At 44.9% G+C, this 26883-nt stretch overlaps 1 long non-coding RNA gene across 2 annotated transcripts in view; it reads right to left on the bottom strand.

The window, feature by feature from the left end:
- Positions 1 to 23306, bottom strand: part of LOC138473679 (uncharacterized) — a 256147-nt gene extending 232841 nt beyond the window's left edge. For both annotated transcript variants that reach the window (XR_011268848.1, XR_011268849.1), the window contains exon 1: positions 23045 to 23306. This is a non-coding gene — a long non-coding RNA (uncharacterized lncRNA). The remainder of the gene's footprint in view (positions 1 to 23044) is intronic.
- Between the last annotated feature and the right edge of the window lie 3577 nt (positions 23307 to 26883).

Genomic DNA, 26883 nt, shown 5'->3' with positions numbered 1-26883 from the left:
AACATATTCACAATTTGACTGACAGAGTATATGCTACTTAACACTCGCTCTCTTGTCAAACACGCTATCGAGATCTCCAATTATATAGAACTCTATAACCTGGATTTATGCGCCTTGATGGAAACCTGGGGATCTAGTGCTGCTGGCCCCACCTTTAACTTAACAATCCCTACAGGCTATGTAATGATCCGAAAGGATAGAGCTGAGGGCAGAGTTGGGGGGGTGGCGTTTATCCTGAAAGAGTCACTTTCAATATGAGAATCCCATGGACATATCTTAGAGGGAGTCGACACCCTTTACATAAAAGTAGGAATGAATGCAGAATCTACCATAAATATCCTTATTTTATAGCACCCCCCTTCATTGATTGTAAATTTGGCAGAGGCCATTAGTAGCTTTGTGTTACCCCTCATGAAACCCGCTTCTCGGTTCATTATTCTAGGCGATGTCAATCACTGGTTGGGTGATGGTGACGATCAGCCAGCAAGAGAGTTACAACAGTCCCTTTCTGACCTAGGCTTCACACAGCATGTGGTGACACCAACTCACGTGCTGGGCCATACACTGGACTGGCTTGCGGTCCTTAATATTACCTGTGTCCATATGCTCACCACGTCTTGTACGTGGTTAGACCCTTTCTTTGTGCACTTTACGCTTTCTGTCCCGTTTCCTGTGAATTCCAGGAATATGCAGAGAGGCTTTAGGTTACGAAATTTAAAACGACTCACAGCGAATAACATTGAAACTTTATTGGACAGCTCTCTTCATTTCTTTTCAGAGATGCTTCTTCAGGTTATGTCTACGTCCCTATGTCACAAGTCTCTCCCCGTCTCACCTGTTTTTGTTGAGTACTTGCGACCTTCTGGGATTTCTTCTTTTTTACAGTCTGGGATTTGTATAGACCCGAACGCTGATCTTCGGCATCCAGCGTGAGGATCGCGGTTCAATTTCCAGGAGCGTTCAGAAAGTCCAGGGTAACACCAGGAAGCAAACAAGTTACGCTCGGAGGCAAGGAGGACCGTGACTTGAGCGCAGGAGGTTTTCCAGGAGATTGGAGAGGGTACGAATAGGACAGGGAATCAAGGAGCTGGGAACCAGGAATCAAGCGAGAGCCCCGATCGAACTCCGGCAAAGCACGTCCGACTACAGGTAGCGGTAGCGTTGAGACGCGCAGAGCTGCGGGGGCGTGTCTCTCTTGTAGGATGAGCATCGTGGAACGCATAGACTGATCCGGAGCGTTCCATTCCGAGCGGCCATGTTGGAAGGAATACTGCATGCAATCCTCTGCGAGTCAGGGTCCAGGAGGACCAGCAAGGTCGTAGACGACGGTTCATGACAGTATGCCTCCTCTGAAAACCAGCTCCTCCGGGTTTGCCCGGATGGATCAGATGAAATCGTCGAACCAATCTGGGCGCATTCATGTTTGACACTGGTTCCCACATACGCTCACTGGAAGGGTAACCTTTCCACTCAACCAGATATTGTAGTTGACCTCGTCGATATCTTGAGTCACAAATCCTGGAAACCTTGTATTCCAGTTGATCATTTACAATAACAGGGGTAGATCTAGGAGCTGTTCGGGATGACTGAATGTATGGTTTTAGCAGAGAAGTGTGAAAGACTGGATGAATCCTTTTCCAAGATTCAGGTAACCGAAGTCTAAAGGCCACTGGGTTGATGATTTATTTTATGGAAAAGGGACCATAGTATCTGGGAACCAATTTATTAGGGCGCAGGTGTCTAGGAAGGAGCTTCGAGGATAACCAAACCTTATCTCCTACTGAATAGGGAGGTCCAGGTCTTCTCTTAGAGTCAGCATAACGTTTGACATCTTTTCGGGCCCTTTCTAAGTTTTCTTTAACCTCCTTATGGACTGTGATGAGGTTTCCGATCCAGGAGTCTACTGCAGGTACTGGGGTAGGATGTGGGAGTACGGAGGGTAGGACAGATGGATGGAATCCTTGACTACAGAAGAAGGGACTGGTCTTGATAGCTGAGTGATCTGAATTGTTATAAGCGAACTCAGTCATAGGTATTAGGAGTGACCAATCGTCCTGAACTTTGGTGGCAAAACAACGTAGGTATTGTTCGAGAGTCTGGTTGACACGCTCCGTGGCTCCATTGGTTTGTGGGTGGTAGCCAGAGGATAAGGCACGTTGGATTCCTAGAATACGACACACTTGCTTCCAAAACTGAGATATGTACTGGGGTCCTCGGTCTGAAATGATTTTGGAAGGCAGCCCATGAAGTCGGAATATGTGTTCCAGGAAAATTCCGGCAAGATCTGATGAGGAAGGTAGTTTGAATACGGGTGTAAAATGAGCCATATGAGTAAACAAGTCAATAGTGACCATGATTGCTGTGTAGCCTCTAGAGGGTGGTAATTCCACGATAGAGTCAGTGGCGATGAATTCCCAGGGTCTTGTTGGTATTGCTGGTTGGAGTAGGAGTCCGGCCGGCTTCTTATTGTCATGTTTGTTCTGATTGCAAACGGTGCATGTTTGGACATGGATCCCAATGTCATCCTTCATCTTCGGCCACCAAAACTGTCTTTGTACTAAATGGAGAGTGTTGGTAATTCCATGATTTCCCAAATGTAAGGTATCATGACATAGCCTTGTGATTCTTTGTCTCAGTCCAGGAGTGGGAATAACTAGGCGATTGTCCTTGAATAAATATCCATCCTTTGCTGTAAGATTCCATCTGTTATTTCTCTTGTGCTACTTCCAGAGGTCCGAAAGTCGAGTTTGGCCTTGGATGTTCTCCAGGAAGGTGAATGCTTGAGCAACAAAGATTGTGTGGGGAAACATTTTTGGAAAGGTCCGATCCTCAGGATTTTCATAGTCAGGTTGTCTGGAAAGGGCATCGGCAACTATATTCTGTGATCCAGGGACATGATGGATGTGGAACTGATACTGGGCAAAGAAGAAGGCCCAACGGGCCTGACGACTGTTCCTAAACTCCAAGGATTGTAGAACTTGAAGATTTCAATGGTCCGTATGGACCTGGACTGGATGCCTAACTCCTAGGAGAAGATGTCGCCACTCTGTAAAGGCTTGGTGGATGGCTAATAGGTCCTTTTCCAAGACAGAATAATGAGTCTCACTGGGAGTCAGAGTTCGTGAAAGGTAAGCAATGGGGTGCTCCAATTTGTCCTCAAATTCCTGTTTTAGGACTGCTCCTATGGCGTAGTTAGAGGTATCCGTCTCCACTAGGAATGGCTGGTTAATGTCGGGTTGAGCTAGGATGGGGGCTTGAGTGAACTATGTCTTTAATCATTGGAATGCCTTGTCTTGAGCTACGGACCAGAGAAATGGGGTATCTTTCTTCAAGAGAGAAATGATCGGTTGAACAATTTCAGAAAAGGACGTATGAACTTTCGGTAAAAATTAGCAAGTCCCAGGAAGGATTGAATTTGTTTCATGGAAGTGGGAGCAGGCCAAAATAGTATGGCCTTTACCTTTGAGGAATCCATTCCAATTCCTTCTGGACTAAGGACAAATCCTATGTAATGAACAGAAGTGATGTGAAATAGGCATTTCTCGGGTTTAGCCAGGAGTTTGTTTTCACGTAATCGTTGTAGGACTGCCTTAACATGCTCTTCATGCTTTAGAAGGTCCTTGGAGTAGATCAAGATATCATCCAGGTAGACGATGACGAAGAGGAATAGCATATCCGAGAACACCCTACCCATGAAACGTTGAAAAACTGCTGGGGCATTAGCAAGTCCGAAGGGCATGACTAGGTATTCAAAATAGCCGAAGGGGGTTCTAAAGGCTGTTTTCCATTTGTCACCTTCTTTTACACGAATGAGATGGTAAGCACCCCTTAGGTCTAATTCAGCAAAGATTATTGCACCTCTGACTGCTTCTAGGATATCCGAGATGAGGGGTAAGGGATAACGGTCCTTGAGAGTACACTGATTTAGACCACGGTAGTCCAAACATGGTCTGAGTTCCTTGGTATCTTTCTTTGGAACGAAGAACAATGAAGCGCCCGCTGGAGATATGGACGGGCGTATGGTACCATTTTCCAGGTTAGTATCCAGGTATTCTCGGAGAGCCCTCTTTTCAGGTTCAGATAATATAAACATTCTGCCGAAAGGAATCACTGCAGAGGGGTCGGTATCAATGGCACAATCCTCTGGTCTGTGAGGGGGTAGAGCTTGAACTATAGCGGTTGAAAAGACATCAGAAAAGGCTTGGTAGGCTCTGGGAATCTGGATGATGTTAGAAACGGTGACTGGACTTTGTTGATTCTCTTGAAAGTCTTCAGAAGGCTTTGGTACGGTATCCAGGGATAGGCAGTGAGCCATACAATATTCAGATCCAAGAAACAGTGAGCCGGCTGCCCAATTGATGTAAGGATTGTGCCTTTGTAGCCAGGGAACCATCGGATAATGGGCTGATTTAATGAGGTCAAATTTGATCCTCTCTTGATGGTGATTAATAGAAAGTAGAATCTCCTTAGTCTGAAGGGTACTGGGTCCTGAGGAAAGAGGCCTTCCATCAATGGCCTCTACTGGTTGCATTGTTACTCGGCTTTCATGTGGAATGTTGTGAGCAGTGACCCAATCTTGATCTAGAAATACGCCCATGGCTCCACAGTCAACTAATGCCAGGATGGGGTAGAATTCTGTCTTGGAAGGCAATAGAAAGGCCTGAAGAACCACAAGGTTGTTTTGTCCAGGAGAGTTCAAGGATGGAATTGATGTGGAGCAAACATCTCTCTTCCGACACTGTGCTCCATCTAGGATCGGGAGCTGGCGTTTCCCGAACGCCATGGAGGAGCAATAGGACATTCTCTCACCAGATGTTTATCAGAGGCGCAATACATGCACAGACCAGTATGGATCCTTCGCATCCTTTCTTGAGGGGTAATAGGTCCATGGAAGACTCCTAGTTGCATAGGTTCGGGATCCTGGGTAGAAGGAACAGTAGGCTCTGCTCTAGGAGCATGTTCCGTGCTGGTCTTTTGGAAACTTGCCTTAGACTTCTTTTTCTCTGCTCTTCTTTCTTGGATTCGGAAATCTATCTGTAAGGATAGGTCCATAAGAGCCTGGATTTGTATAGACCCGAACGCTGATCTTCGGCGTCCAGCGTGAGGCTCGCGGTTCAGTTTCCAGGAGTGTTCAGAAAGTCCAGGGTAAAACCAGGAAGCAAACAAGTTACGCTCAGAGGCACGGAGGACCGTGTCTTGAGCGCAGAAGGTTTTCCAGGAGATTGGAGAGGGTAGGAATAGGACAGGGAATCAAGGAGCTGGGAACAAGGAATCAAGCGAGAGCACCGATCGTACTCCGGCAAAGCACGTCCGACTACAGGTAGTGGTAGCGTTGAGATGCGCAGAGCCGCAGGGGCGTGTCTCTCTTGTAGGATGAGCAGCGTGGAACGCATAGACTGATCCGGAGCGTTCCGTTCCGAGCGGCCATGTTGGAAGGAATACTGCATGCAATCCTCTGCGAGTCAGGGACCAATAGGATCAGAAAGGTCGTAGACGATGGTTCATGACACCCTACCCCTAAATGTCAAACATTACAAATATTCTAACCCTTTTGAAGCAGAAAAAACTAAATAAAGAGGACAATAGAAGCAAACCTTGGTTTTCAATAGAGCTGCAAAACCAAAAAACTCTGACCATGAAAGCATTTTACTCTTGGAAATAATCCCTGAGCCTTGCCTCGTTAACAGCCTATAAAAACATACTAAGGGCATACAAATCTGCTATTCTGGATGCAAAAAAGAACTTCCACAATGTTAGAATTGCCAATGCCCAGTCAGATGCAAAGGAAATGTTCAAAATCCCAAAAGAACAGGAGATAGTTCCTCCCCCTGCGGAACAACTAGTGATAAAAGACAATGGGCCTCATCCAAGTGGTCCCTAAGGTGAAGACCCTAGGCATGATGGTCGATTCAGCTGTTGACTCTCACGCCCAAACTAACTTCCTCCAAAAAAATTCAGCTTACTATCTTAGGCTCATGAAAGCAATCAAACCATTGCTTAATGAAGCAAACAGGGCAACGATAGCCAGAGCCATCATTCTCTCACGGCTAGACTATGGGAACGCCCTGCTGTTGGGGGCCACATCCAAGGATCTATCTAGTTGTCAGGTGATCCAGAACAATGCGGTCAGAATAGTAAAAAATCTGAAAAGGAAAGACCATGTCACTAAAGAGAGGCTAGCGCTGCATTGGCTCAGGGTAGAGGAGCGCATTAAGTTCAAAGCCCTCTGCCTGGTTCATAAATGCCTGTATGGCTCAGCACCTTCCTATTTGAGAACACACTTAAGGCCCTATAATCCCACCAGAAACCTTCGCTCGGGTGGAAAATGTCTTCTGCTTGTGCCCAAGTTTAAGCTAAAAACAGGGTTGGGTAGATCCTTTCTCGTGCTGGCTCCTAAACTGTGGAACAGCGTCCCCGAATCACTTAGGTCCGAAGCCAGTCTCCCAATCTTCAGGAAGAGGCTGAAGACTTACCTCTTTAGATAAGAACCTGTGGACGCAGGTCCTTAGTTAGAATTCGTGAAGCTTCTTAGCTAGCTGTACCATTTGTTCGTCCCTTACGTGTTGTTTGTCTTTGGTCTTGTAGCAGCAGTGTTTTATGTACAAGCGCCCTGATGCCTGCGGGCTACCGGCGCTATATAAAACTAAATACATACATACATACATACATACATACATACATTACGACCTGTGCGGAATGCGTTTAATGGCACCTGTAATGGTGCCTGCGCCGTTAAACGCATTCTGCACTATTACGAGGTTCCCTCGCGGGACCTGATGTGGACGTCTGGTTTTACCAGACGTCCAGAGCGGGTCCCGCGAGGGGACCAGGGAGCTAACAATGGGCCAGTCATAATCGGCCCGTTGTTAGCTCCCGCACCCATTCCCATTGAGCCCTGTCAGGGCTGAAATAGGAATGGGGAAGGTCCGGGCCCGGGTTCCCTGAAGTAGGAATTACTGGGCCCTCCAAACTCGGAATGGCCTGGTAATTTCCCATTCAGGGAACCCGGACCCGATTTTGGAGGCAGCCATGCCCTTACTAATAAGGGCATGGCTGCCTCCAAAGTCGTAATGAGGCCCAATAACTGGTGTCAGCTTATACAGGTTGGTCTGCAAAATAAACTGCTTGGCATAAGAATGGAAATGCTAGAAAAAAAGAAGGCATTTCCTCCATCAGGGTCAAATGAGCCACAGAAATTATTCCAGCGTAACCCAGCAGTGGCAACATTTTATTTTCAGCCCATATCAGAGATAGCTCTGATGAAAGTTATTGAACAGCTTAAGGCAACCCGCTGTAGAGGGGGTGCTTGCTTCTCCCTAATAATAAAAACATGCCCTCCCTCCTTGGTAAAAGCAATTTGTTTATTTGTTAACACCTCTTTGAAGGAGGGCAAGGTCCAGGATGACCTTAAACAAACCATGGTCACCCCCATTTTGAAGAAACCTGGACTCTCTAGGGGCAACCCCTTGAACTACTGCCCCATATCCAATACCCGATTCTTGCTCAAAATATTGCACAGGGTTGCTTATGGTTAGATCTTGGAGCACTTAGAGCAGTTCCCTGTCCTGAACCCCCACCAATCCGGCTTTAGGAAAAGATTTGGGACAGAGACATCCCTCCTTGAGTTGAAGTCAAGACTACTTGATCAGGTGGACAAGGGCGCTCTCTCTCTTTTAATATCTTTGGACCAATCGGCCACATTCGACCTGATCGAACACTCTATGCTGACTTCCAGATTGGAGGAGATTGCCAATTTTTCCTGCACAGCCGTTTCCTGGATTGCCTCTTTTCTAGAGCATAGATATAGATGAGGCTCTTTGGACGTTGCTGAGGCCTCTCTCATTCATGTTCTCTTTGTTGTGCCACAGGGGGCCAGTACTTCCCCATGTTTGCAGAACTTATTAATTGCTCCTTTCTTCTTTATGTTAGAATCAGAGGGAGTCATGTTTTCGAACTACGCTAACGACACGCAATGTGCCGTCCCTCTCTCGTGGTTGTCATGCGCAGGATGAATTGGAAATTAATAGAGTACTTAACCTCATAGAGAAGTGGATGCTTGAAAACTACCTCGCTCTAAATAAGGGGAAGACGGAACTGATGATAGTAGGTAGCCCAGATTCCTTGCGAAAGCTGGACCAGACTTATAGCTTATTCACATTAGGGGACAACATCATCATCCCTCTCCCTAAAACTAAGATCTTGGGAGTGATCGTTGATCAGTCACTTTCCATGAGACCCCACGTAACCAGTGTAGTCTCTGCATCGGTCTACTAAGTCATGCTGCTCTTGCATCTAAGGCCCCTTATCACTCAGGCAAGTGTCAAAACTATTGCCACAGCTATAACAGGGGCAAAGCTCGATTATTTTTTGCAGCCTGTTGTCTTGTCTGTGTAAGCAGGATGTTTACAAACTTCAGATAGTTCAAAACTGGGCAGTTAGAGTCATTGTAGGCCTGTCCTGTCGAGATCACGTCTTGGAGGCTAGGCGCTACCTTCACTGGTTACCAATAGAGGCTTGGGTCAAGTTCAGGGTACTGGTCATCACCTTTAAGTGTAGACTCGGACAGATGCCACCATGCCTGCAGATGCATATCATTGAAAAAGTTAATGCAAGGGCCTTGAGGTCTTGTACTCAGAATTACTTATTTCTCCCCTGGTGTAGAACATCGAAAGCAGAGAATGACATATCTTTTTTGATAGCACAATGACGTATCTTTTTTGACAGCACCTAAACTCTGGAATCAACTACTGGCAACAATGAGAAGGCAATGCTCCCTACAAGTTTTTAAGAGAGACTTGAAAACGCTTCTATTCTCCTAATTTGCTGAGGATTTCTCACCCCAGGCTTTGCTTCAGGGATCGTAGTCTATTCAATGTCTCCTTTGTGTCATCTGTCAAGTTGTCTGTGCCTTCATGCCTCAGAGTCCACAGTGCACATTACAAATGCTGTAATGTAATGTAATGTAATTCAGAAAAAATGCAAACACACCTTCTTCTGCATTCCGATAAATGGAGGGAAAGATTCTGTGCTCACCAGAGTCTGTCTAAACAATTGGCAAAGAACTTCATAAGCAAAGCACTGTTTTGGTGACTCCGAAAAGATCAGACCGTTCCCTGTTTTAATTTGGCAAACAAATGGAATGTTAGTCTGGTAACCCAAAATTCAATACATGTACTACCTACCAGGTGCATGTTAAAAATGTCAATTGCCGATAAAACTATTGACCATAGTTCTTGTATCGTTAGAGATGTTACTTCTGAATTGTATATGGGTAGTGATATTCTCCATCGATTTGCAATTAATTTGGATCTTACTACTAATAAAGTTTGGTGAAGTCTGGGGGTAACTCAATGGGCTTTGGCAATGTTGAAAAAGCATTTAATTCAGCTTAGCTGTTGCCCTGTGCTGTTGAAGTCCAATCAAAGAAGAGGTTACTGTTCCGGAACATGTGCAACAATTTACAATGCCTCTCAAAATGAAGAGAGGACAAACCCTGATGAATAAAGAAGCATTTGCAAATTTGAATCATACCCTCCAACAACAAGGATTGTCCCAACATCCAGCACACTAGTCAATTTAGATGATGACACCATTTGAATATTGGTGTTCATGACAGCGATCCTTAAAGTATTACTTTGAGCACAGACACCTCTAATGGAATGGTGGTTGATTCCCAATACTATCCTACTATCCTACAGTAAAATAGAATTACTCCAGGAAAAAATACAATTTAAAGCTCTACCAGTGCTTGACCTTCCTCCCCCGCCTAGCCCCTGTCTTAAAACCCCACCAACCTACTCTTCTCGTTGCGTGACATCACAGAACCGGAAGTCCTCAAACTCATCAAACTTCTTACACCATCGATGTGCAAAGCGGACATCTGCCCGCCAAACATTAATAAAGAATGCGCTGAATCCTTGGCCCCGTTCATCATGGCTTTCATTAACACTTCATTTACCACAGGCGCCGTCCCTTCCAGCCTCAAAGAAGCCTGGGTTCAGCCCCTACTAAAAAAAAACTCCCTAGATCCCACTTCCCCTAACAACTACCGCCCTATCACTACTGTTGCATTCCTCCTCAAAATCCTGGATAAAGCTGCCCATAACCAGATCCAACAGTTCCTCGAATCCAACAACATCCTTGGTAAAAGACAATCAGGTTTCCGTAAAGGCCAAGGCATCGAAACCGCCCTTCTGGATCTGAAAAACCAAATAACCAACATCATGGACAAAGGCAAACCAGCTCTCCTCCTACTCCTGAACCTCAGGGCTCCTGCACAGCACCCGCTCTCTACAACCTATTCACCAAACCGCTTTTTGACAAACTGGATTCCCTCGGCATAACTTATACCAACTATGCTGATGATACACAGGTTCTCTGCCACTCTCCAGTGCGTACGACCAAGACGCCACAGCCCTCCGCCTCATTTACACCACTATCCAAGCCTGGATGGTGACCAATGGCCTCTGCCTCAATGGTGATAAAACCGAGATCATCCTTATGGGCCCCAAATAAACCTTAGCCAAACTCAGCAAATAATACTGCAATTTCACCACTGCCAACTCTATCATCCCAGTCTCCTCATCAGTCAAAACGCCAGGGGTTTATCTAGACTCCACATTGTCCATGACACAACAGGTCAGTGCCATCGTTTCAGTGTCTGCCCACACCACTAAGCTAATAAATGCTGTCAAACCATTCCTCTCCAACCAGAACTGCCTATCCATAGCTAGAGCCACTATCGGGGCTGAACTAGACTATTGCAATGTACTTCTAGCAGGCACATCCGCAAAAAATATAAACAGACTTCAAACATTCCAAAATAACGCTCTCAGAGCAGCACTCAAGATCCCGAACAGAGATCACATCAGCCAGGCTAGGCGAGCTGCTCACTGGCTTCCCGTAAAGGAAAGGCTCACCTTCAAGACGCTCACCTTGGGGCACAAGTGCTTAAGCCTTTATGCCCTCCCTTACCTGTCAGAGATAATTGCCAGAGACACCTCATCACGACCTAAAAGAACCTGCCATGCTAACCAATTGCGCATCCCACCCATAAAAAGAACTAAAGCGGGGGGCTTGGCTTCTGCCACATAGCACTTAAACTATGGAACGCCCTACCCAATGCTCTCAGAGCCGAGAACTCCCTCCCAGTCTTACGGAAAATGCTCAAAACCACCCTCTTCAACTAACAGCCCCACCACCCCTCCCTCCCCCTCCTTTCCTGCTAATCTTGTAACTAAGTTTGATTCTTGACTGTCTTAATGTACCTAATATGTGGTATGCAACCAAGAGCTGTCTGTAACAGTGCCACGATGCCCAAGAGCTGCTGCGTGCTTTAAAAATGCTAATAAATAAATAAATATTGACATGGAAAATAAAATTATAGGTCAGATTCCTGAAGATTGATGTGACAAACAGACATTATCTGACCAGAAAAGATTCATACCCGACAAGGGGGGGGGGATTTCTTGGTGTATTCCTCATGCCATTATGGGGTAGAAGAAATAATCTGTGTCATCTTGGAAGATGAGGTAGTATTAAGAATTCATAATAACTATCTCACATCCATGGAAACCCCTGCCAGGTAAACACCATTAAAAGAGATCTCTCCACCCAGCTGGAGTATACTTCTGAAATATCAAAACCGGAGGTATTTATGGGTTTCTGACAGATGGTTGAGGAAAAGATCAATCAAGCTGATGCCTGTGAGACTGATGAACAGTGACAACAACTGAGACAGATGTTGCTCGATTTCCAGAGCATCTTCTCATTTGACTCCTATGATGGTGGGCATACAACTATTCATCCAAGAACACCACCTGTGGACCAGGAAATGGCTCCTGTGTTTGTAAGACAATAACAGTTGTCTCTAGCATCCATGGAATCATTCACAGAGTTTAAAAGAAATCTGGAATCCCATAGGCTAATTAGTCTTATGCATAGCACCTTTAACAACCCAGTACCTTGGACCCTAAAACTTCAAATGGACAATTGAGATTTGATGCTGACCTGGGGGAGTTGAATAAACTGGTCCACATGTCAAGGTGGCCTCTTACCTCTTTTGACCAAGTACGGACACAGATCCAAGGATAAAAAATGTACTCAGCCCTTCACCTGAAAAATGGTTATTGGACCGTACCCGTGAATAGGGAAGATCAGTATAAACTTGCGTTGACCTTTGGGGGGAGGGACAATATACTTGCACCTGTATGCCCTTTGAATACATCAATTCAGGAAATGAGTTTAACATTTTCTTTCACATGTCTGTTTCTGATCTGCATGGAAGATGAAACTTGTTCTATGTGAATGATCTGTTGATCAAAAGCTCAATAGTAGAAGAACATCTGGCAGAAATCCCATATGTTTTTGCCCAGTTGGAAAAAAGCTAGTGTAAAATTATCTTTCCAGAAAGCATAAAGGTGCAAAACCAGAGTGAACTTTCTAAGATAAGACATTACTGCTGAGGGTCTCAATCCCCAGAAAAGGAAGTTTGAGGCTCTACTTAAATTAAAGAACTCTAAAACTCTGTGTGATTTGCAAATCCTCCTTGAACTATCTAATCATAGTCAAAAATGTATCGATGACTATGCAGAGATCACTCGACCTTTGAATGACTTATTGAATGCCAGAGTGAAGTGGGAGTAGGGTGAAGTACAATCTGAGGCAGAAAAACAACTGATGAGAAGCTTGTCTCAAGCTCCTTGTTTAGCTTTTGCCATCAAGAATATGGAGTTTTTCTTAGAGACTGGCTTCTCAGATACCTTCTTGTTCATGGTGTTATATCAAAAACATGACAAAGTCAACAGGGTAATCTCCTACACAAGCTAAAACATATCCTCTGTAGAAGAATAATTGTGAGAAGGAGCTCCTGGCAATGGTGTGGGCATTGTAAAACGTATGTCCGTTTATCCAGGGGGAGCACATCATAGTACAGACAGGCTGGGAATGTTTCCAATTCAAGAATTACTTCTTGGATTCTTTCAGTGCAGGCTTTTTCTGTAGACGTCAGGTATGGCCAAAATAAGAAGAGCCCAATAGCTAAAGCATTGGCAGACCTACATAACTGTGCTGAAGAACATTGTCTCGAGGATGAAACTCTAATAACTACAAATAATATGGAGGCATACCTGGCGACCCCGCACACAGTATATGAAGAAAACACTTGTCAGGGGATACCCACAGTTTACATGGATGGATGTTCCTACCATATTACTAAAGGCGGGGAGAAATAATGAGTTTCTAGCATTGGGAACACGTTTGTGATTAATCTTCCTGAAAGTTCAGCTGGTTTCAAAATATGTCCTTGAAGTAGTTAGGTGGCAGAGCTGATGACAATTTATCAAGATGTCCTCACTACCATAAACCACCAACTCATAGAACTGGTTATTATCACTGATTCTGATTATGAGAGAAATGGGTTTGTGGCACGCCTGATTAATTGGAAAAACAAAGAACATGCTTTGTGGAAATAATAAACCATAATAAACCATTAAAACTTTTTTATCCAGACTATAGATGATCTGTTGATGTCTAATGAAATGACCATATATTGGAAAAAGATCAAAGGTCATTCCAAGATAGAGGGTCCTGATAAAACTAGAAATGATTTGGCTGGCCATTTGGCTAAAACAGGAGCTCTACAATTAGGGACTTCATAGATATGGAACTCATCCGAGGAGGAATCGAACTTACAGCAGTGACCACATCACAAACTGTCACTGACAGTACATTTCCAGCTACTCATTGGAGTAAAGATGCTTCTGATGAAGATTTGATCTCTACTCAAAAAGAGGATCCCATCAATGATAAATTCTATAAATATTTAGAAAATCCAATCAGTCTTCCACTGACAGAATCAAATTATCAAGGAAAGGAAGACCTCAGCATTCTTATAAAATTTCAGATCATGTTGAACATTCGATTTGGATTTGGTGAGGAAACCCAATCTGGGGATGACCAGTGGGTGATAAATCTGATAAGTCTGATGGTAAATCATGCCCATGACAGGTCTACCGCAGGTCAAAGGGGTTTTCAAAAGACACTACAAATACAGAGAGAAGGTGCTTATTGGCCACACATGGGCCAGGATCTCAATGCATATTTAAAATGGTGTCTCATGTGTTCACAGTACGAGACAAGTTCTTGCACATGCAGCGCTCCTCTACAAAAAAAGGGGAATGACGTTACCATGATCTCATCTACAAGTAAACTTCATTGGACCAGTCACTCATTCTTCCAGAAGAAACACATACACGTTGACGGTGATATGTCATTTAGCGCCTAGATGCCTCTGGGTTGTGTGCGTTTTATAAATGTCAAAATAAAAATAAAATAAACATGCCTCTTTACAAAGTGGATTGAATGCCTTCCTGCCCCAAATTGAAAGGCAGAGACAGCCGCCACTTTGATAATCAACCACATCTTTTCTTGTTTTGGTCTTCCTCATAGGGTTGTGTCTGGCAGAGATAGTCATTTTATCAGTCAGGTGATGACTAAGATGTGGGAAATTTTAGGAGTGGAAAGAGAACTCCACACCACCAACTGCCCAGTATCTAGCGAGGTGGAGGGGGGTGGGGGTAGGAGAAATACAACAAAATAATTTTGAGTATCTTGAAGAAGTTTGTGGTTGATTCTGGGCCAAGTTGGGACATTCAAATATTGCTTGTCCTGATGGACCTCAGATCTACACATTCTTCTGCCATCAAGAGGCCTCCATTTAAGTTAATGACTGGACGAAAAATGGTATTACCTCAACATCTGCTTTACCGAAGTCAGCAGCAGATGTTGATAAATGCTTGAATAAATTGAGAATTTGATGATTGCTATAGACTTTTGTTTATTCAGGAAAATAAAGAGAAAACCTAACTTACCTTGACTCTTAGAGGGGATTCCTTGCCTCAACTAAAAGGCTATGGGTTCTGTCAGAATGTCCATGTAAATCAATAGTCCACCGTCCTGTGTCAAACACTGTGTTTCTGTCCTTTACACTTAAAACTAACCTACAGATAAAGTAGACCTTCTTGGTCTGGAAGAATGAGTCACTTCTTCAAGACTGGGGACAAAAGTTCACTTCCACTCTTGGGTTCTTCTTAGGGGAATGGCTTCCTTCACCCACCAAGTCAAAATTGTCTTCCAACATGAAAAACAAAGTTCAAGCACTTTTCCTTGGCAGACACAATGGGCCTCATTACGACTATGCCGGTCTGCTAACAACGGTGCCGGTAAGCCTTCCGGCACCGTTGTTCCCAGACCAGCACAGTACGACTCTGCAGGCAGGTACCGCCTACCGTCCTCCAGGGACTGACCTGGCGGGCGGAACATCACCTATCTGCAGAGTTTCACAGAAGCACTGCCACCGTTATCAACGGTGCTGGTACGCTGTGGTACCCATTCCCATTGAGTTCAAAGGGACTCAAATGGGAATGGAGACTTACAATTACCGGTGTAGAGGAGGAGCCAAGTACCCCCACTCCAACTGCCCTGCCTACATTACCTGAAAAGTATGAACCAAAGTATGGGACATATCCTGAACAAGTAAACCAGCAAAGAGAAGAGCGTGGACTCTGTGCAGTACCCATAACAATGCCTATACCTAAGAGAATATGGGAGGTAAAGTACACATTGAGGAAACCATACCTGCATACAAGACAATATGATGGCCATTTGAACGAAATTCCTGAAGAAACAAAGAAACTAAATGACAAGGATGAATAGTGACGTCATACAAAGTTGAATCGACACCCATATAGGAAGATAACCGGACCAGAGAGGCAGACGATTTATAAAGAACAATGAAGTACCAAGAATAAGTGACATCTTGGGATCAAGATGAAGAAACTTATGCCACAAACCTGATGATGATATTTAGTTAGTTTAAACGTGTGCAGATGCAATGAAACACAAGCAGCAAAGCAATCATGAAGCTAGCCACATGCTTTTAAACAGTTAGACCGTGGAAAGCACCAACATATACATATATACCCCTATAGATACATATGGACAAGTAAAGGATGCATGTGTCCACTACGTATAAAGCAGTACTGAACAAAGCAAAAAGGCCTCATTTCAGTGTCGCAGTTAAGAAAAGCAATTGAATTAAACAGAATAAAAGTTCAGCTAAGAAATTCACTGAGCCAAGAAGGCCAAGGTCTTATCAAACTGGAATTGGCTGACATTAGATACAATTAACGTGAAAGAACAGACGCTCCTGTTCGGAGAGGTCAAGCAAAAACAAAGAAGTCAGAGGACGATTTAAAATAAAATCAAATATACGAAAAGGCTCAATTTCATGGTGTCCAGTCACGTGATAGAAGGAAGTTGGACGAATGAGAAGATCACACCTACGCATGGAAGCTGGTTGGTGCCCCTACTCCTTAAAAATTCTCAGAGAACAGTAAAAACTCAAAGCCAACTTCAAAGCATTAATTGACACTGGACCATTGAGGTGATGATGGATGATATGCTAATTGGTGGGAAGCTGGTGCAAAGACGAGCTCACCTGGACCTGGTTGTTCAGTTTGCATGCTGCTAATGTAGGTGGAAAAGTACTGACGGGGGTAAGAAGCCAACGGGACGTTGTACATTAGTGACGTTCATAGTGGCCATTTTAAAAAGAGGGCTTTGTTATCCAATTCAAGCTAGAGACCTAGTAATAGTACTGGGTTACACAACCGCTCTCATTTGGGCCCACCTTGGGCACGTACTTATTTCTGGTTCAGGACAATGTATTCAGGTATCCATAGTGTACCATACTTCTCAAAAATAGAGAGATGAGTCTGTTTGGTTTATATCAAAATGATGATTTATCCAAAGTAATTCAAATGTAAAGCTATCACCAATAATCCTTAGTGAGGAAGCAGTTGCCACAATCCATATGTAATAGACTAAATAAGCCAATGCATTTCGGAAAACATTTCCTTCATCAGGGCAAGTCTCATAGGTGTGGCCAATGGTGAAAAACAGAACGTCCAACGTTCATGCCCACTTAGCAGTGGGTCGTAGATAACGTTATTAGTGGAGGAATGGAGTGAATCCACTCGTATTCACAAAAGAACAAGATCTTTCCCGCTGGTGTCATCTTTGCGCGAGCGCGAAAGATCTTTTCCTTTCCTCACTAAGGATTATTAGTGATAGCTTTACATGTCTCCAGACTTGTCACAGCCAGCTCCTCCTTAGCGGGATGAATTTTTTTGAACATTTAATTCTGACTTTATACCTTCTTGAACATTTTGAACAGTTCGAACACTCTGTGGTGCCCCTTCTCCTCTCTCTCTTTGTTATCCAATTACCTCTCTCTGTTACTCCATACAGATATAGAACCTATGCTTAGTTATTCACTTAGGACCAATCCCACCTCCCGTTAGGTTTTTGTAGTTTGCCACGTAGGATGACGTTGGTAATGATGCAGGTCAACACATCAGTAATGACCAGTTATGGGTATAAGAACCCAGTTTTTTAATGAAATAGTTAGAGTCAGAGTATTGAGTTAGAGTCAGAGTATTGAGAGATTGCTGATGTTCGTTGTACTCCCTGTTTTAGATACTAGACAAACTTTGCCAAACTATTTGTTCCATTTTGATTATTGATTTATGAATATAATCTGCATCTCTAGGGTATTGCTACTCATCTTTGAGAGCTGTTTGGGAACACCCAGCTCACTTGGTCGCGGAGATCGGATGGTTAGATAAGATAGCCATCGGCTGTCGACATTAGTTACTTTAGAGTCTCAGCAATATCGCATGACCTTTGCCATTCGGCTGATAGAACGTGAAGCTCCCTGTAGAAGTGGTTAGAATAGGCAACTCCTTGCAAGGGACAGTTTGACGGGACCCCTATTTTAAGATAGAAACCCCCCCACATCTACGAGAAGTGGATCGAAAAGTGGGTCGAAGAGGCGGTAACAAAGGCAGTGATCCCGAGGGTCCGAAGACGAAAAAGATGCGAACGGTGAGTAAATAGACCAAAGAGTGTGGCAAAGGGATGTATGCATAGTAAATAATGAAGAGTAATGGAGGGAAGTGGGATAAAATATAACGCAAGAGTAAGAGTGTAATATATATGTACATGGGAAACAAGATATTGGGCCCCATTACGAGATTGGCGCTAAAAAGCAGCCATTAACGGCATGCCGTTAATAACATGTCCGTCTTGGCTCGAACCCGCAAACAGCGGGTGATTAAGAGTGTGCGAGCACGCGCACCCCTCCATGCTGGTAATAGCCGTACCCATGCCGGTTAAGGACGACCCTCAAACCCCCAGATAGCGGCATCAACGAATGCGCACATAACGGCACCGGCCTCGACAACCCCCAAATAGCGGTACCGGTATCAACATAGTGCTAAGAACGGGCCCGTTATTACCAGACCCGGAAGTAAGGTCATCGCGCCGGAATGGGAAATGCTTAGGCGGCCATCTTCAAAAACACAATCCATTGCCATCCTCCACATACAGGACCTTCACCACCAGAACTTCTAGCACACCACAGACAAAATATCGAAGTCTACCCAGAAAGGCACTGCCCAGCTGCGTAAATCACGGTTCAAGGATGAGGAGCTGAACATGTTAGCTGACACCCTAGTGGCGAATGCTGATGTGGTGTTCTGCAGCGACCTCAGGCCTCCAGCCCAGCTGAAGAAGAAGGCCATCTGGGAAGAAATTGCCTGGAAAGTAAGTGCAGTCGGCACCACCGCACGCACAGTGCGATATTGCAAAAAACTATGGGGTGACTTCAGGCTGAGAGTTTGGAACATCCTGTCGGCCAATCTGGCAACAGGTGGAGAACCTCACTCACCAGTGAAATTGGCCAAATGGGAGGAGACTTGCAGCTCATTCATAGATGTGGAGTCTATTGAAGGAGTTGGTTGAGCAGAGTTTGGTGTGCCAACATCAGCAGATGAAGGTGAGTGTCCCTACAAACACACAACTAATCATCACCATTGACCTCCAAATGTGAAAGCAACGCCAGCCAATAAATGGCCCATCATGCACACCAACACATATCCACATACACATGCTGGGCCCACCACTATCACATCCCTATGCATGCTGCATGCTGCGCCCATACACGAATACACACCCGACACACAGATGACCTGTACGTGTCACACAGCACGTCACTCCCAACAAACATCAAGGTCCAACAGCAGCCACAATGGTGTACATGTGAACAACTGCACGATTCCAAACAGCACCCCCCAAACTTGCATGTACCCAGTCCGCTGCGAAGCCAGGCATGCAACTGATCACATGGCATCACCTGCACAAAGACAAACGCATGCATGATGCAAGCACTAACATCACTGATGCCCTGCCACTCTCTGTCCCCCACAGGTACGGATGCAGACAGCGAAGAAGCACAGGGAACTGCACAATCAGGGCTGGACTGGGAACCAAAAGTGGCCCTGGAATCTTTTTCAAAAGTGGCCCTATATTCCACTGAAGGAGAGTCAGTCTCCCCTCTTTCTGTCGCCCATTGGACAAGCCTGTTGGCAGTACCACTGTCGCAGGAGTGATGAGTTGAGTCTCAACATATGTCATACCACCATATTCTCGTTTTTTTAAAAAAATGCAAGTACTCATTAATTCTCGTCATTTTGTCACACCGCCCTCCCTTAGTCCTTCTCTTCTGTCAGTTCCCTCAACCCTCCTCTTAAACCTCTTATCCACTGTTCAACCCCTCCCTCCAGCCAAAACTCTTCTTTCCTCTCCTCTGTTGTCATATCTCCCTCCCATCCTGTTCTCTTGCTACCCTTTTCTTTCCATCTCTCCCATCCCATATATCTCACCTTCCTCTTGCTATCTTCTGTATCTTCAACCTACCCTTCACTTTCTTGCTGCACCTCTTTCACCTTTTACCTCAGTCTTGCAACATATCCAACCGGAAAAGACATATGTTCTTCATATTAAATTTAGGGCACTTAGCATCGATTGATGATGGTGTTTTTCTGCTCTTCATTTGACACGTGTTCCCCTGCTCTGAACATCATTTTAATACCTCCCTTCCATCCTTGCGCACTCAATGGCTAGTCTCTTCCTCTCCTTCTTTCTCTCTATATTAGTACTGCTCCCTTACCATCCTGCTCCTTGCAAAGTATCCTACTCTGTCCTGATTGTTCTCCACATTCCAATGCCCCTTTATTTGTGACCACCGTCCCACACGTACACTTTTCTTCCATTCTAACTTCCAAAGCCTGATTCTCTTATCTGCTTAACCCCCCTCCCACTCACTACTTCCTTCCTTTCTCCCTGATTACCCCTTTGATCTGGATTGCAAATGACCCCCGTGCAGATTAATCCTACAGAATACTAGTGGAATTCCTACAATTTGACTTAACATCACAGCCAAGAAAATATTAATCCTGCAATAAGGAAAACACCAAGAATGCCGCCTCTACGGGAAGGTAATGGGTAGATAAATGAATGACAGAGCATTCTTGCATCACAAATTACAGCACAACCGACCCTAGACATATGCCCAACCACCATACCATTAAAAGTACACTTTACATACCCATTTGCGCCGTTAGAAAACGCAGAATTTTTAATTGAAATCCACATTTGAGTTTTACCTGAGCAGCAGCATGGCTATTGAGTGCCACCCAAACACACATTGTTGCCAACCTCGGGCATGTCTGAAAATGAGTGTGCCACTCCTTCGTGAACCACTCCATGTGCTCCCCAGTAAAATGTCCCTCTTCCTTCTGTGCCGCATCCCACAGGATGGATCTGGCACTCAGAATTTCCGGCTCTCTAGGCTTGATTATTTTTACAGAGCTGTTGCTTTGTGGGTGCAGTGGCAATGTCCTAGTTCTTAGGGTCAAACAAGGACATAAGTGCCCCTGTGCTCCGCTGCCAAGTGCCTAATTCCGCCAACTTTTTGTTACCAAGCTTCAAAACTTGATCAAAAACACTTCATGAAAGAAATGGAAATCGCTCCTGCGTTTTTCCCCATCTTTCTTCATTTTATGTTTATCAGGAAAAGTTTTTTTTGTTTCATATTTCTTTATTGCAAAAGAAAAGACATACAATCCTTAACATATAACCTGTCGATAAACAGTATCAATGGTTCATCCCATCTACAGCGCATTCCAATGACCAAAACCCAGCAATAATACTTCTGCCCTCTACATATGTGGGGTGCAGTATTCTTAAACTCACAGGTAATGGACACTTTCTCCTGGGCATATCACTCCCAGTACTTACACTATCCACTTCTGTTTTCCACCTTAGACTTACATCACGTGCAGTGATTTTCATCCCATCCCGAGTATATACCCTCATGTGCCGTAGCTCAGGCTGGTTCAGTCTAATATCCCTTTTGGCCGTTGCCCACTTCATCCTGTCTTTGGCCCAACTCCCTAGCAACCAGCCCGCCACTGCCCTCACTTCAATGACATGCTGCCTCTTGGCAAATGTAAACATTTCATTAACAACCCGCTCGTTCTTTTACTGGGGATAAAGCCCAACAAACACATTTTGATTGTCGCTGACAGGGACCAGCCTTGCCTTGCACTTGATGACACTCCCAGCATATGTGTATACATCTGTACCCTAGACAGCCACATTTAGGGCAGTAAGCACTACACTGTAAATCCTCTGTAACGTGCTAGAGATATGCTCCTTGCAAGCATTTAAAGTGTATCACATATTGCGACAGTTGAGCTCTGCTCCATTCTGTCTTCTAATACATGACTGTACCGGTGCCACAGCTTTCCCCTCATGCCTAATAGGTGTGTTTGGAGAATATTCAAGACACCCCACTGTCCTCCGGCTACTTGCCTCTATCTTGGCATACACTAGGAAACCGGCTCTTCCCATATCCCAGGGTAGAGGGGCACTTTTAAACTCACAGACCTGTCCTCCTCATTTAGCTGTCCACATTGTTCTGTTCCCCTTGTCACTGGGCTTGCCAGTGCAGGGCATGGACAGATCCCACCCCCCCCCCATACTGCCACCTGCGAGATATACTTGTGCCCTTCAATTCTGCTGCTTTTATGACAGATTTAAGGAATTGCTTGTACTTTCACTGGCAGTTGCTAAGTTGGGGGTATGCAATAGTTTCTGAGGCAGGAGTATTGCCCCCGGAAGCAGCGTTATCAGATCCATAGTGCAAATAGTGACGACTACAATCAGGAGCGCCAATCCCCCCTCCTCTGCATTGGAAGTCACCGTCAGTTACTAATGTGGGAACGTCCTGAAATATGGGCAGCAGTCGAGAGAAGGCACCATTTTAGATACTGCCACTGTGCCGCTCTTCTGCCCATTTCTTGAACTGATTCAGGGCTTGTGTGACATCTGGGTTTTCAGCAAAACCCAAGCAAATAAAGCATCAACGTCACAAAATAGATTGAGCTGAATTTGACAATCTCTACATTTTAATGATTTAGTTCTGCCTTGGCATATTAGGTATTCAAAAAAGTATCTCTCCAAAGCCGAATATATGAATTATGGTTAAGTCAAACTTCAGTACACCCACCCCAAACGAGGCTGTTTCTATTAACTTCTTTACACAGCAGACAAGACAAGCAAGTTTACAAATTCACTGTGCAATGAAGCGCTAAATGTAAGAACACTAATGGTGTAATACATCTGACGGTATATTACCTTAAACGCATAGCTTGACCTGCACGTCCAGGCGACTGCATATGATACATTTGCAGTGTGACTATGCATAGGCCAAGGAAACTGTCAGAACTTCAGCTAATCCCGTGACACAGTAATTAGCTAATGCACCCGATCTGTGCAGATTTCAGCATTGAAACGAAGGGAAATGAAGCAATGTGCGCAGGATCACACACGGATGCTGAGATTTGAGCACAGGACTTTTACAAACGATACCACTCATTTAAGCACTAGCCAAAGTGCACTACTTAATACTTTAATGTTGACTTCTCTGTTACTTACCGGTGTGCATTCTGAAATCAAGCACGCACAAGCTGACTTTATAGCACAAAAACAACATATTTAGTAGTAATCGTAATCGATTCGCACCAGAAATCAGTCAAGAAGTGGCAGAGCTGGCGGCCCACGGCCTGAGCACACTGACCTGCTGCTTGCCTCATCGTCAGACTCGGTCTCAGAGCACTCAGCAGACTAGCACTGACTGAGTACACCCGGGCCGCACCTGCGCTGCAAACTGCCATGTGATGTCAGCCCAGTAGGACTGCAGGGCACGTTCGTTTCCCGGGCGGTGCCCCCTCGCAATGCGCAGGTGCAAGCCTGGCCCGTCGGCCCCAGACAGCAAAGAGAAATGCAGCAGCCAACAGCTACTGTGATAGCAAACCATCAAGGCCGGCATGGATGTTTGTTCAACGTTTATGATTTCTGTATCCTTCCCTCCAAGCCCCCAAGCAACAATAGAGGCCCAAGGCCCCGAGGCCTACCGGGGAAAGTCCCGGTTTCCCGGTGGGCGCCGCAAGAACAGAATGATAGTCACGTGTCTAATCAGCTGATCTTGCCCGCGATGCAGGTACACAGACACCGCCCTTTGGCATCAGCACAAAAGGAAGCTACTTCACCACAGCGCTGCTTCTAATTACAGCGTTACTCAGAACTTGTTACTGCTTATCTACAGACCTGGGATTATCCATCTCAACCTTCTTTTGTCTTTTCCTTTTGTACTCTACTGACCGATTGTTGACGAACCAGAACTCTTACTGGACTCCTCTGCCTGCCTATTATTGTGCCTTGAACCAAGTTGCGTTGTCCGTGCGTCTCCTGTTACTCGTCTTCAAACAACACTGCTTCCTGAACAGCTCGCTACTATTACTATGCACTCTGCTACACTAAACAGCGTTTTCTGCTTGATAACTACTGCTCGCTGCCATTCTTGTGCATCCTGTTACGGGTAGTGCTCCATGCCTGGTAAGACACGTAGCGGCTCTTAAAATTTCATGACCTGATTCTGGTGTTTTCTAACTCAGTACCCTTCCAATCATACACACTTACCCAAGCCTGAAATGACCTCTGGTCATCTCCACAACTACTGCACTCTTCTATAAACACTGAACGCTTTGCTGTTCTGGTGCACCAACACAAACCTAGTGCATCCCTCGTTCCGCTGGGGGAGTTTCCCTATACTAACCGTCCCATTTATTATTTGACCCTTCCATTGTTGATTGGCTCCAGGACCTATGATATGATAGGTTATTTATAACACCCTTAATACCCAGAGGTTTCTAAGCACGGACCCGGGGATAGAACCTGTGGTGCTCCATGTCATCTTGCTTCCAAGGCGAGCATGTTGCCCCTGAGCTATCCTCCCGAGACATACAACCTATAATTGCTTCAACTCACTACAGGTGGCAAGCCTTTCTTAGACACTCCTTCCTCAGCTCCTTTACAAAAGTACTTGGGCTCAGAGTGTTTACACTACTTGTTTTGGGTTTCCTCATAGGCTCATCCACCATAGACCTAAAGGCCACAGTATCAAGTATTCATAACACGTTGAGGTCATAGTTTGTTATTTGTTTCACTCGCCCTGTGCTAACCTGTTTGTATTTCTTTACAGCTTTGGTGTGGCGGTGTGGGTATTCCACGCTCTTTTGTGTAATCAACACCTCTGTCTGTCTACACGTTTAAACAGCAGAGGGGTGTATTGCAAAGAAGAGCTCCCTCAGGTTGAGGAGGCCGCGTTCTGGGTATACCTTAGGGAGAGGAGAGGTTGCTCAGAACTCTGGCTGGCGAGCTGTTGTCCAGAAGAGGTCATCCCTTATCCTGGTCCTTCGCCTCGAGGTCTTCTAATCAACGCCCCTGCCTGATCGGTGGTGGTGAGTAACACACGCCCATTTTAAGGATATCCTTGATACCATTCAGTTTGCTTGTCTGGTTGGCTGGAGCTCTCACCGTAGGGTGAGGGCAGCATTTTATGGCAAGTCCACACATAGATACCTTTCTGGAATATACCTTTGGTAACACTCTACTTTGAATTGGTTGTGTCCACCAGATCCTGTGCCTCTCTTTTTCTTGGTTAGTCGAAGTAGTGAAGGGTTTCTTCCTGTAGTCTGGAAAAGACAGCACTGTAGTCAAGAGTGTTGTAGCAGTAAAGAAGAGAGAGAGATACAGCTGTGTTGTAGTGGAAAACATTGCGCTCCTTTTATTCTAGCATGAAGGAGAAATTTCAGAGAAGTAAAGAGGATTTTTGGCCCGCATGTGTTTTTATAATATGCTGTCTTTTGTGTATGCCTGAGGAGATGGATGTGGGGAAAGTGAATAAGGAGAGGAGAGTGAGTGCAGGAAATTCTTTTTTTTATAGAAAAGGGAATGGAAAAGGGATTTATTTTTTGGGTAGTGATTTTTTGTGCTGCTGGTTTGGTTCTTGGAGTGTATCATGCTTTTTGAAAATGTGTTTAAGTTAGATTGGTTTTAAGTATGGAGACTACATTGAATCAATTATGTCAGGTGCTCCTCAGAAATAGCCGGTCAAGTGGCACAGCGAGTAGAGCGCTCGCTTTGACATCCGTGCAGAGCCTGTTAACGCAGGTTCGAATCCTGGCAAGGCCAAACTCAGCCTTTCATCCTTCCGAGGTCGATAAATGAGCACCACACACCGTGGGTAATAATAAGCAGCGCTCAGATACCTGAGGGTTCGTAGCGCTATATAAATGCCTAATTATTATTATTATTATTATTATTATTATTATTATTATAAGCAAAACATTTTAAAATATCATCGAGAATGTTTGAGGGAAATGAAAGGTCAAATACTTAATTCTTGGACTAACAAAGGGTATTACGATAGGGGTATGTTGGAGAACTTGCATACATTCCTAGTAACTATGTACAAAGGTTCAACATTGGAGAATAGATTGAACATCTTGGCGGGAAGGCCCATAAAATTATAACCATTGAGGAGGGGAGGAGAAAGAAGGCTATCCTTTGTCACCTGCAGAAAGATATACCAACCCTGAGTTTGAGCCTCCATATTCTCTGGTAACGACTCTGGTGGTTACATGACGTACAGGGGTGACACATCTGTTGGCTCCAATTTTCGAAAGACGGTATGATGAAGAGGGCACAAGGATAACACCTTCTTTAGTGTACGTTATTGACGGGTCTCGAATGGAAGCTGGAGCAACAAGAGCCGGGGAGAACTGTAATAGGAAGGAGCAATGAAGAGCTAAGAAGGGAGGAGGTGCCCCCTCCCATCACCGGAATAGTAGATAGACTGCGGATGGCAGTAGAGTGGCAGGAGCAACAGAAACAGGAAGACACAGTAAGGTTAGCAGAGAATGAAGTAGCACGGTTACAACAGTAGGTGTGAAGAATAAGGAGAAGGGAACATGCAAGTGAAAGAGGTTGAGGAAGGGAGATGGATGCATGGTCAGATCTTTGTTAGGCTAGACAAATCCGTTATAAAGGGAGTAGATGTGGATCACAGGTACAGAATCAGAATGAGGAGAAAGAGAGGCGGTATGCTACGGCAGTGCTGAATATGCTTCCATCCCCATACAATATTTGGGGGAGTGGTAACACAGACAGAGGAGGAAGAGGATGAATGGGAAACAGATGATGAGAAGGGAGGACAAGAGGTAATGGTTATACCTCCTGCTCCAGTAGTAACCAGGGAACGCACACCATGAGGCCTTCAGATGTGCCATGGAGCTCACATGACTGTAGTGAGAGGCCAAAGACAGATGGGGTAAGCCCCAGTAAAGGTAGAGGCAACTCAATTCCCACTACTCCATAAGGGTAAGGGGAAGGTAGCCTATTGACACACATTGACCGGATTAACCTAATGAAGATACTTCCTTTGCTTACTGCAGGGGCTGGGAAATGGATTTACGTTTTGGAAAAACTAACTGCCGGTATCATGTTAGCGATTGGGGGCATGAAAAGCCTTTTCAAGACTTTGATAGTGGAACCGGCATATGGGCTCTGGGCAAA

This window comes from Ambystoma mexicanum, chromosome 8 (genome assembly GCF_040938575.1).
Source record: "Ambystoma mexicanum isolate Mex_15411 chromosome 8, UKY_AmexF1_1, whole genome shotgun sequence".
Classification (NCBI taxonomy): domain Eukaryota; kingdom Metazoa; phylum Chordata; class Amphibia; order Caudata; family Ambystomatidae; genus Ambystoma; species Ambystoma mexicanum.
Note: the sequence above shows the minus strand (reverse complement) of the source record. Positions and strands in the feature narration are given on the sequence as shown.